The following is a 10,423-nucleotide window of genomic DNA, read 5'->3' on the forward strand; positions in this document are numbered from 1 at the left end:
TAAGTTATGGTAAATAAATATAGATATTAAGCTATCGGCTCAATTTCCCCCCTGCTCCAGAATCTACCTGTCTTTTAAGTCTGTCCACTAATTGAAACATGATATGGTACTTTCCCATCTGTAGAGCACCAGTTTCATAAATTCCAATGACAGATATATATATATATATATATATATATATATATATATATATATATATATGTTCTAGTTAGAATAAATATATAGATCAGGAAAGTAATAACATCATAGATCTGTATTTAGTGGGAGGGAAGTGTTTAGAAAACAATGGTATAAATATTAAGGGAAACTAATGGCACAGACTAAATATCTTAGTTAGGGTTTTACTGATATGAACAGAAACCATGACCAAGGCAACTCTAATAAGGCTGACATTTAATTGGGACTGGCTTACAGGTTAAGAGGTTCACTCTGTTTTCATCAAGGTAGGAACATGACAGAGTCCAGGCAGACGTAGGGCTGCAGGAGTTGAGAGTTTCACCTCTTGTTCTGAAGGCAGCTAACAGAAGACTGGCTTCCAGGTAGCTAGGACAAGGGTATTAAAGTCCACGCTCATAGTCCTTCTAATAGTGCCATTCCCTGAGGGAACCATCACACTGAGGGGAGAGGAATCAAAGCTGACATTTGAGGAGTGATTGTGAGGAAGGATAAATATTCCTAAAGTTATTTTGAAAAAGTCATGTGGAAGCAAACTACTGTAAGAGAGGCTTTACTATATATATATATTTTTTTTTTCAAATATGGTTAACTAGTAACAAGACAATGAATTTCTCCACTGGACACTATAGAATAACAGATAGATAGTCCAGTACCAGGACTGGGTTGTCTATTTTGACATCTAAAACTCCCCATATTGTGGTCAAGCAATACTTAAAAAAAGGGTTGTGGAAACTAAATAAATGCTAGAGGACATGGAGAAATGCTATGGAATGTCTCTATAACATGGCTTCTTACAGTTAGGGTTACATGTGTATCCCTCACAAGATTGAGCACAAATTCAAGTAAGAAAGAAGGAGGGCTTCTCAATATTCCAACCCTACCCACACACATTCTTATTGACATAGATGGCTACTAGGGTAGCAAGTGTCCTGTTTCCTTAGAAATGTGGTCACTGGTAAGGATAAACAGAACATATTTCAGAATGATAAAACTACACACAACAAACTCAGAGCCAGCATCATGCTAGACGGAGAGAACTCAAAGCATCTTCATTAAAATCAGATACAAGATAAGGACATTTATCCTTTCTGTCTTATTCAGTACAGCTTTAGAAGACTTAGGAAAGCAACAGGAATGAAAGACAGCAAGGAGATACAAGTTTGAAAGGAAGAAGTCAATGTATTTTCACTTGAATTTGATATGATTCTACACACAAAATGTCCTAAATGTGCCATCAGAAACCTCATAATGCTGATAATTACTTTCAGCAAAGCAGCAGTATAAACAAATTAATAAAAAAATCATATCCTAAAATAACAAATATTTATAGGGACAAACCATAGAAACAATATCATTTGTAAAATATGTATTATATAATATTATATATAATACTGTTATGTATAATATATAACACCAACATGTTCCATAAAATATTATATATATATATATATATATATATATATATATATATATATATATAATCACCAATAATATCCTTCACACAAATTAAGAAATTTAATTGTAAAAAAATAAGAAATATAGTCATAAAATTATATGGAGACAAAAAAGACTCACTGTAGAAAAAAAACATGACTTATAAATGGAATTCAGGAGGTATCAGCATGCCAGATTTCAATTTATCCTATATAATAACTGAAGTATCAAAATTGTATTATATGGTGCTACTCTTTTATATCTGTATTAATTAACACCTCTTCAGAAGCAACAACCTTCACCAAGCTGTTGGCTTGGGTCAACACAGGCTTGCACTTTAGAAATACCTTAAAAATCTTAAAACCAAACAACATTCTGAAATGAAAAACAAAATACAATGACAAAAAGCAAAGTTCATGTCTCTGTAGATCTCTGTGTTCCAGAACCTACCACAGTCTGCACTGGGTCTTCTGTATATATGTTATAATATTCAGTTTAGTGTTTTTATGGCATTCCTGAGTTAACAAGTGGGTTTCTTATTCTTGTGACACTACTGTGGACTTTACTTTCTGTTGGATTGCCTTGTCTCAATGTGATAGTTTTGTTTATCTTAGTCTATTTTATTTTGTTAATGTTTGGTTGTTATCTCTTGGGTGTGCTTTACTAGTGAGATACAGAAAGAGCAGATCTCAAAGGGAGGGAAGTTGGGGAGGAACTGGGAAGAGTAAAAAAAAGGAAAACTGTAATCATGATATAAATACAAAAATTATGAATGGAAATGAAAAATTAGGAAAAATTTATTTTCATAAAATATACCATTTTGTAATGAAAAACACAATGCAATTCCAAATAGACCCCAAAACAAAACCAAACAACAACAAAAAAATAACAAGTGACAAGACAGACCCTTCCGGATTTATCTAATGGAGGATGGCAAAAAAAAAAAAAAAAAAAAAAAAAAAAAATCTACAGGCTATTTTGCATATCTTACAAACCTCATCCAAATCAGGGGATCAAAATATAGATCACATATTCAAAGAAAGTTCTTTCTAATCTACAAGTTTATTGTTGAATCTGGGCAAGATTTCAAATAAAAACATACTAACAACACATATCCTAAAACAGTGAAGCACTATCAAAATAGACAAACCATACCACCTTACGAAATCACAGAAAAAAAAAAGGTTTATTATTCTGTACCACTGTATCTGTATGTAAAGACACCCCATGTTTCTACAAGTTAGCACTTTACACATCTGAATTCTCTCTGTCCAATACTCTTTCTTAAAGCCAGTTTGAAAACCCCTTTCTTTTATAAGTATCACAGCATCAAAACTCATATTTCTCTGATTCTCTCCTAGCCATTCAGAAACTGGGAAGTGCAAAACACAATGGTTTGTTGAGTCTTCCCTCTGCTGATAATCTGTATGTTAACTCACAAATGCTTTTATCCCCTTACATCCTTCAGTTCATGGCAGACAGCAAGATACCAATTTAAGTTCCCTTATGAATGCTATTTTTATGCAACATCCACGTATAAAAACAAATGTTCTTTTTTTTTAATATGGCTGCCATTACTCCCACACACCAATAATCCACAATACTGTCAGCTTTTTGAAATGTTAATGTTCACCCTGCAAGAGAACTGAACTGAAGTGACAGGGCAGATTGAAGGCTCAAGGGAGGGGCACTGCAGCCAACACAACACAGGACAAGACAAAGGAAGCCCGTTCCTGATCTGATAGCATTCTCATCTGATTCATCAAAGTCAAAGAATTGAGATCTATAGAATAATGTTCTAATTCCAACAAATTTGCAATACTTAATGTGAAAAGAAACATGACTAACTATGAAAGAAATGAGGGAGCTATGAGAGCTGACCTTGGTTGCTGCATTGCCTTGCTGACAACTCCTAGGGTGGATGTGTCAGGCTCCTTTGGCTGCCTCTTCTCTGAGCAGGACCTGCTGCACTGACTTGACTAATCACACACCCAACCCCCAGTTTGTGCTATTGAGCTAGCACACCTTCAACGACGCATGCGTGCATGTTTGCCAGGCTGCAGGGATTCAAAATCTTTTCTAAAGCAAATGACATAATGCAGGCAACCATGAGCTGTCAGCTCTCCTATCGCTAATATGAAAGAGGAAGGTCTTCAAAAACCCCTATATAAATTGTTCAGGAATAAATTCAAGGTGTTTTGTGGGCAATGGTGACTACACAATATTGATTTATATTCACCATTTGATTTCTATACAAAGAAAAGAAAGAGTGCTTAGGAAAAATGTAACCCAAACTATGGAATTTACAAAAGCACTAGATACTTATAGTACTATCAGGAGAAATCACTAAAGATTAAAAGATGCTACCTTTAACAACGTTCTGCATTAATCAGGTTTTACTTGATTAGGTGTACTTTTAAATTTTCCTATGTGTTCATGTAAATGAAACCCTTATGAACATATTATTTGTTGTTTAATAACAATATTGATTTTCATTGTGATGAATTTTTTTCTCTCATTTTAAAAATTGTTGCTAGGAGATACTTATGTCTGTTTCTTTCTCTTTTCTTCTTTCTTCTTTTTCTTGACCCTCTAATGAGGGTCTTACTCATTAGAATTAGCTGGACTGGAAAGACACTTTGTAGACTGGGCTGGCTTTGAATGCAGAGATTTACCAGCTTCTGCCTCTAAAGTGCTGGAAGGAAAGTCATGTGTCACCACAGTTAGCTAGATTTTATTAATTTTATTCATGTGTGTATATTTCTATCTTTGTCCCCATTTCTGTCTCTGTCTATCACTCAGCATCTGTCTCTCTGTTCTCTCACCCTTCTGTGTGTATGTGTATGTGAGCATATGTGTAGGTGCCTATAGTAGTCTACACATTACTGAAATAGATATACACACACTAAGCAATACACAAATCCTTTGATCTAAAATAGTATATCCTGCCTGAAAGATATGCTACTTCAAAGTTGATACAAAGCATGTGGTAATGACCAAGCAATATCTAATTTGTCTTAAGGGCTACTACATGAGTTAGAAACAAATACAGAGACCTGCATTTATACATTATACATAGAGTGAGAGTTTTTGGGACATTCACCCCTAAACTTACTGACTCCACCAAATTCATCCATTCAGTGCTAAGGTAACCATGAAAAAGAGGAGGCAAAACAAGTGTACTAGCCAGAACACATGGGGAACACCAAGAAAATAAGGGGTTCTTAAACAATATAATCTGAGATCATATGAACTCTGAGTGTCTGCACTTTGTCCTCTGCATATAATATGGCTTCCATTTTAGCATTACTATAGAATTCCTGAATATGTGAGCTACTGTGTCATTCTTCTTGTGCACTTTTCTTGGAATCTTTTCTTTCTTGTTGTTTTGTCCATTTCCATTGTGTTAGTATTTGCTTTATGTTAGGACAATTTCTTATTTTTATTTTACTTTGTTTTTAGCCCTTAGAAAAGTTTTGTAATAACAGAAATGTATGTGGGCAGGGACTAGGACTAGTAGAGGGAAAATGACTGTAATCAGGTTTATTATTGTAGAAAAAATCATTTTTAATTTAAAATCTCTAACATTAAGTCCATTTCCTCAAATAATTTTAATACTCATGTTTTTTGTTTCCACTATGATTGTAAATGTGTGGAGATTTTAAGATAGAATTTAGGTGTTCCCCAGTTTTTTCTACATAATAAATAAAATAAGCAAACAAATCCAAAATAACAAGTAACCACTCCTAATATAGAAACAAAGCAAACAAACCAAAAGTACTTTACTTGTTAGATTTGGGATATAATGTAAGGAATATAGAAGAAATTACAACTTATGAAAAAAGATGAAGATACTTCACTTGAGGTTGTAGTGAGAAGTGAATGAAATTCAGAAATCATGGAATTTTGTTTATAACGTGGCAATACTAGTTTATGTAAATACTTTAGTGTTGGAACATGTACTGAAGTCAAATTAAGTCTCTGTAATTTTAGTTTGTCATCTTAAAAAGTTTGTAAATAAATATGTATAAATATGTATTTATACATTAAAAATTTTTGAGAACCAGTAGATTGTCACAGTAGTCTATCAATATTTGCTGTTCTCAGGGTTTGGTTAGACATGATTCATGTTGCATTCAATATTAGTCAATGCATAAACAAAAAATTCACTAAAAAAATCCAAGTACAGGAAAAGAGTACTCATTTATAGTTCAGTAATATACCTGGGGGACCATTAGCATTGATGTTTGCTAGGTGAGGAAGTGTCACTTTAAAAAAAAAAATGTGACCACTGGTAAAAATACAGAGAACATATTTTGACTAAAGAGTGACATTATGGTTCCAGGACTCCACCGAGACTACTCTGCACAGGTGAGAGTGTGGACTACAGAAGCTAACAGCTTCTGGGACAGGCAGAAGCCACAGAGCTTCTGAGGCAGCCCCCTTTTAAGGCTCCAGACATCCGGGCACCTTCCCTGCCAGAAGATAGGTGTCAGTCCAGCCCGGGAGGGCTTTGCAGGAGCACCTACGGGAGCCATCTTGGTTCCTGGATACCTGTGAGACTAGTCTGTGCAGGTGAGAGTGTGGTCTACAGAAGCAAACAGCTTCTGTGCAGGCCTAAGCAACACAGCTTCTGTGACAGGTTCTGTTTTGGGCCTTCATCTTCAGCCAGGAGGGAGGTCTGAACACCAGATATCTGTGCACCTTCCCTGTAAGAGGATAGCTTGCCTGTAGAGAGTGCTCTGACCACTGAAATTCAGAGGAAAGATCTAGTATCCAAGGTCTGCTGATAGAGGCTAACAGAATCATGAGAGGAACAATCTCTAACCAGAGAAACTATAACAACTAACTACAGAGATTACCAGATGGCAAAAGGCAAATGTAAAAATCTTACTAAGAGAAACCAAGACCACTCACCATCACCAGAACCCAGTACTCCCCCCTCGCCCAGTCCAGGGCACCCCAACACACCTGAAAAGCTAAACCTGGATTTAAAAGTATATCTCATGATGATGGTAGAGGACATCAAGAAGGACTTTAATAACTCACTTAAAGAAATACAGGAGAACACTGCTAAACAGGTAGAAGAACTTAAAGAGGAAGCACAAAAATCCCTTAAAGAATTGCAGGAAGACAAGACCAAACAGGTGATGGAATTGAATAAAACCATCCAAGACCTAAAAATGGAAGTAGACATAGTAAAGAAAACCCAAAGTGAGGCAACGCTGGAGATAGAAACCCTAGGAAAGAAATCTGAAAACATAGATGCGAGCATCAGCAACAGAATACAAGAGATGGAAGAGAGAATATCAGGTGCAGAAGATTCCATAGAGAACTTTGGCAAAACAATCAAAGAAAATGGACAATTCAAAAAGATCCTAACTCAAAACATCCAGGAAATCCAGGACACAATGAGATGACCAAACCTATGGATAATAGGAGTAGATGAGAACGAAGATTTTCAACTCAAAGGGACAGTAAATATCTTCAACAAAATTATAGAAGGAAACTTCCCAAACCTAAAGAAAGAGATGCCCATGAACATACAAGAAGCCTACAGAACTCCAAATAGACTGGACCAGAAAAGAAATTCCTCCCGAAACATAATAATCAGAACAACAAATGTACTAAATAAAGAGAGAATATTAAAAGCAGTAAGGGAAAAAGGTCAAGTAACATATAAAGGCAAGCCTATCAGAATTACACCAGATTTTTCACCAGAGATTATGAAAGCCAGAAAAGCCTGGACAGATGTTATAAAGGCACTAAGAGAACACAAATGCCAGCCCAGGCTACTATAGCCAGTCAAACTTTCAATTACCTTAGATGGAGAAACAAAAGTATTCCATGACAGAATCAAATTCACACATTATCTTTCCACGAATCCAGCCCTTTGAAGGATAACAGGAAAAAAAAAAAACCCAACACAAGGACAGAAACCACATCCTAGAAAAAGCAAGAAGGTAATCCCTCAACAAACCTAAAAGAAGAAAGCCACAAGAACAGAATGCCAACTTTAACAACAAAAATAATAGGAGGCAACTATTACTTTTCCTTACTATCTCTTAATATCAATGGACTCAAATCCCCAATAAAAAGACATAGACTAACAGACTGGCTACACAAACAGGACCCAACATGTTGCTGCTTACAGGAAACACATCTCAGGGAAAAAGGCAGACACTACCTCAGAATGAAAGGCTGGAAAACAATTTTCCAAGCAAATTGTCTGAAGAAATAAGCTGGAGTAGCCATTCTAATATCTAATAAAATCGACTTCAACCCACAGTTATCAAAAAATACAAGGAGGGGCACTTCATACTCATCAAAGGTAAAATCTTCCAAGAGGAACTCTCAATTCTGAATATCTATGCTCCAAATACAAGGGCAGCCACATTCATTAAAGACACTTTAGTAAAGCTCAAAGCATACATTGCACCTCACACAATAATAGTAGGAGACTTCAACAAACCACTTTCACCAATGGACAGATCATGGACACAGAAACTAAACAGGGATACAGTGAAACTAACAGAAGTTATGAAACAAAAGGATCTAACAGATATCTACAAAACATTTTATCCTAAAACAAAAGGATATAACTTTTTCTCAGCACCTCATGGTACCTTCTCCAAAATTGACCACATAATTAGTTACAAAACAAGCCTCAACAGATACAAAAATATTGAAATTGTCCAATGCATCCTATCAGATCACCATGGACTAAGGCTGATCTTCAATAACAAAATAAATAATAGAAACCCAACATTCACGTGGAAACTGAACAACACTATTCTCACTGATACCTTGGTCAAGGAAGGAATAAACAAAGAAATTAAGGACTTTTTGGAGTTTAATGAAAATGAAGCCACGACATACCCAAACGTATGGGACGCAATGAAAGCATTTCTAAGAGGGAACCTCATAGTCCTTAGTGCCTCCAAAAAGAAACTAGAGAGAGCTCACACTAGCAGCTTGACAACACACCTAAAAGCTCTAGAAGAAAAGAAAGTAAATTCACTCAAGAGGAGTAGAGAGCAGGAAATAATCAAACTCAGGGGCAAAATCAACCTAGTGGAAACAAGAACTATTCAAAGAATCATCCAAATCGAGGAGCTGGTTCTTTGAGAAAATCAACAAGATAGATAAACCCTTAGCCAGATTCACTAGAGGGCACAGGGAAAGCATCCTAATTAACAAAATCAGAAATGAAAAGGGAGACATAACAACAGATCCTGAAGAAATCCAAAACACCATCAGATCCTTCTACAAAAGGCTATACTCAACAAAACTGGAGAACCTGGATGAAATGGACAAGTTTCTAGACAGATGCCAGGTACCAAAGTTAAATCAAGATCAGGTTAATGATCTAAATGGTCCCATATCCCCTAAAGTAATAGAAGCAGTCCTTTATAGTCTCCCAACCAAAAAAAAAAGATGGGTTTAGTGCAGATTTCTAACAGACCTTCAAAGAAGATCTAATCCCAGTTCTTCACAAACTATTGCACAAAATAGAAGCAGAAGGTACTCTACCCAACTCATTCTATGAAGCCACAATTACTCTGATACCTAAACCACAAAAAGACCCAAAAAATGATAGAGAACTTCAGACCAATTTCCCTTATGAATATCCATGCAAAAATCCTCAATAAATTTCTTGCTAACTGAATCCAAGAACACATCAAAGCATTCATCCATCGTGACCAAGTAGGTTTCATCCCAGGGATGCAGGGATGGTTCAATATAAGGAAATCTTTCCAGGTAATCCAGTATATAAACAAACTCAAAGACAAAAACCACATGATAACCATGTTAGATGTGGAGAAAGCATTTGAGAAAATCCAACACCCATTCATGATAAAAGTCTTGGAAAGATCAGGAATTCAAGGCCCATACCTAAACATGATAAAAGCAATCTACAGCAAACCAGTAGCCAACATCAAAGTAAATGGTGAGAAGCTGGAAGCAATTCCACCAAAATCAGGGATTAGACAAAGCTGCCCACTTTCTCCCTACCTACTCAACATCGTATTTGAAGTCCTAGCCAGAGCAATTTGACAACAAAAGGAGGTCAAGGGGATAGGAATTGGAAAGGAAGAAGTCAAAATATCACTTTTTTGCAGATGATATGATAGTATATATAAGTGACCCTAAAAATTACACCAGAGAACTCCTAAACCTGATAAACAGCTTCAATGAAGCAGCTGTATATAAAATAAACTCAAATCAATGGCCTTTCTGTACACAAAGGATAAACAGGCTGAGAAAGAAATCAGGGAAACAACACCTTTCTCAATAGTCACAAATGATATAAAATACCTTGCTGTGACTCTAACTAAGGAAGTGAAAGATCTGTATAATAAGAACTTCAAGTTTCTGAAAAAAGAAATTAAAGATGATCTCAGAAGATGGAAAGACCTCCCAGACTCATGGATTGGCAGAATCAATTTAGTAAAAATGGCTATCTTGCCAAAAGCAATCTATAGATTCAATGCAATCCCCATCAAATTTCCAACTCAATTCTTCAACGAATTAGAAAGGGCAATCTGGAAATTCATCTGGAATAACAAAAAACCTAGGACAACAAAAGATCTTCTCAAGGATAAAAGAACCTCTGGTGGAATCACCATGCCTGACCTAAAGTGGTAGTACAGAGCAATTGTAATAGAAATTGCATGGTATTGGTATAGCAACAGAAAAGTAAACCAATGGAATAGAATTGAAGACCCAGGAATGAACCCACACACCTATGATCACTTGATATTTGACAAGGGAGCAAAAATTATTCAGTGGAAAAAAGAGAGCATCTTCA

General features: G+C 35.8%; 1 protein-coding gene and 1 long non-coding RNA gene across 7 annotated transcripts in view; both read right to left on the reverse strand.

The window, feature by feature from the left end:
• The window catches only part of Snhg14 (small nucleolar RNA host gene 14), a 1,177,441-nt gene that overhangs the window by 771,660 nt on the left and 395,358 nt on the right, over positions 1 to 10,423 (reverse strand). The gene's annotated exons all lie outside the window — the stretch shown is intronic.
• Snrpn (small nuclear ribonucleoprotein N) overlaps positions 1 to 10,423 on the reverse strand; it is a 467,683-nt gene that overhangs the window by 61,902 nt on the left and 395,358 nt on the right. Inside the window, exon 1 of one of the 6 annotated variants that reach the window (NM_001349693.1) lies at positions 3,493 to 3,582. The exons of the other annotated variants lie outside the window; for them this stretch is intronic. The gene's annotated coding sequence lies outside the window, so the exon portion shown is untranslated. Of the gene's footprint in view, positions 1 to 3,492; positions 3,583 to 10,423 lie in introns of those variants that run through there. 6 annotated transcript variants of the gene reach the window in all.

Source organism: Mus musculus, chromosome 7 (assembly GCF_000001635.26).
Source record: "Mus musculus strain C57BL/6J chromosome 7, GRCm38.p6 C57BL/6J".
Lineage (NCBI taxonomy): Eukaryota > Metazoa > Chordata > Mammalia > Rodentia > Muridae > Mus > Mus musculus.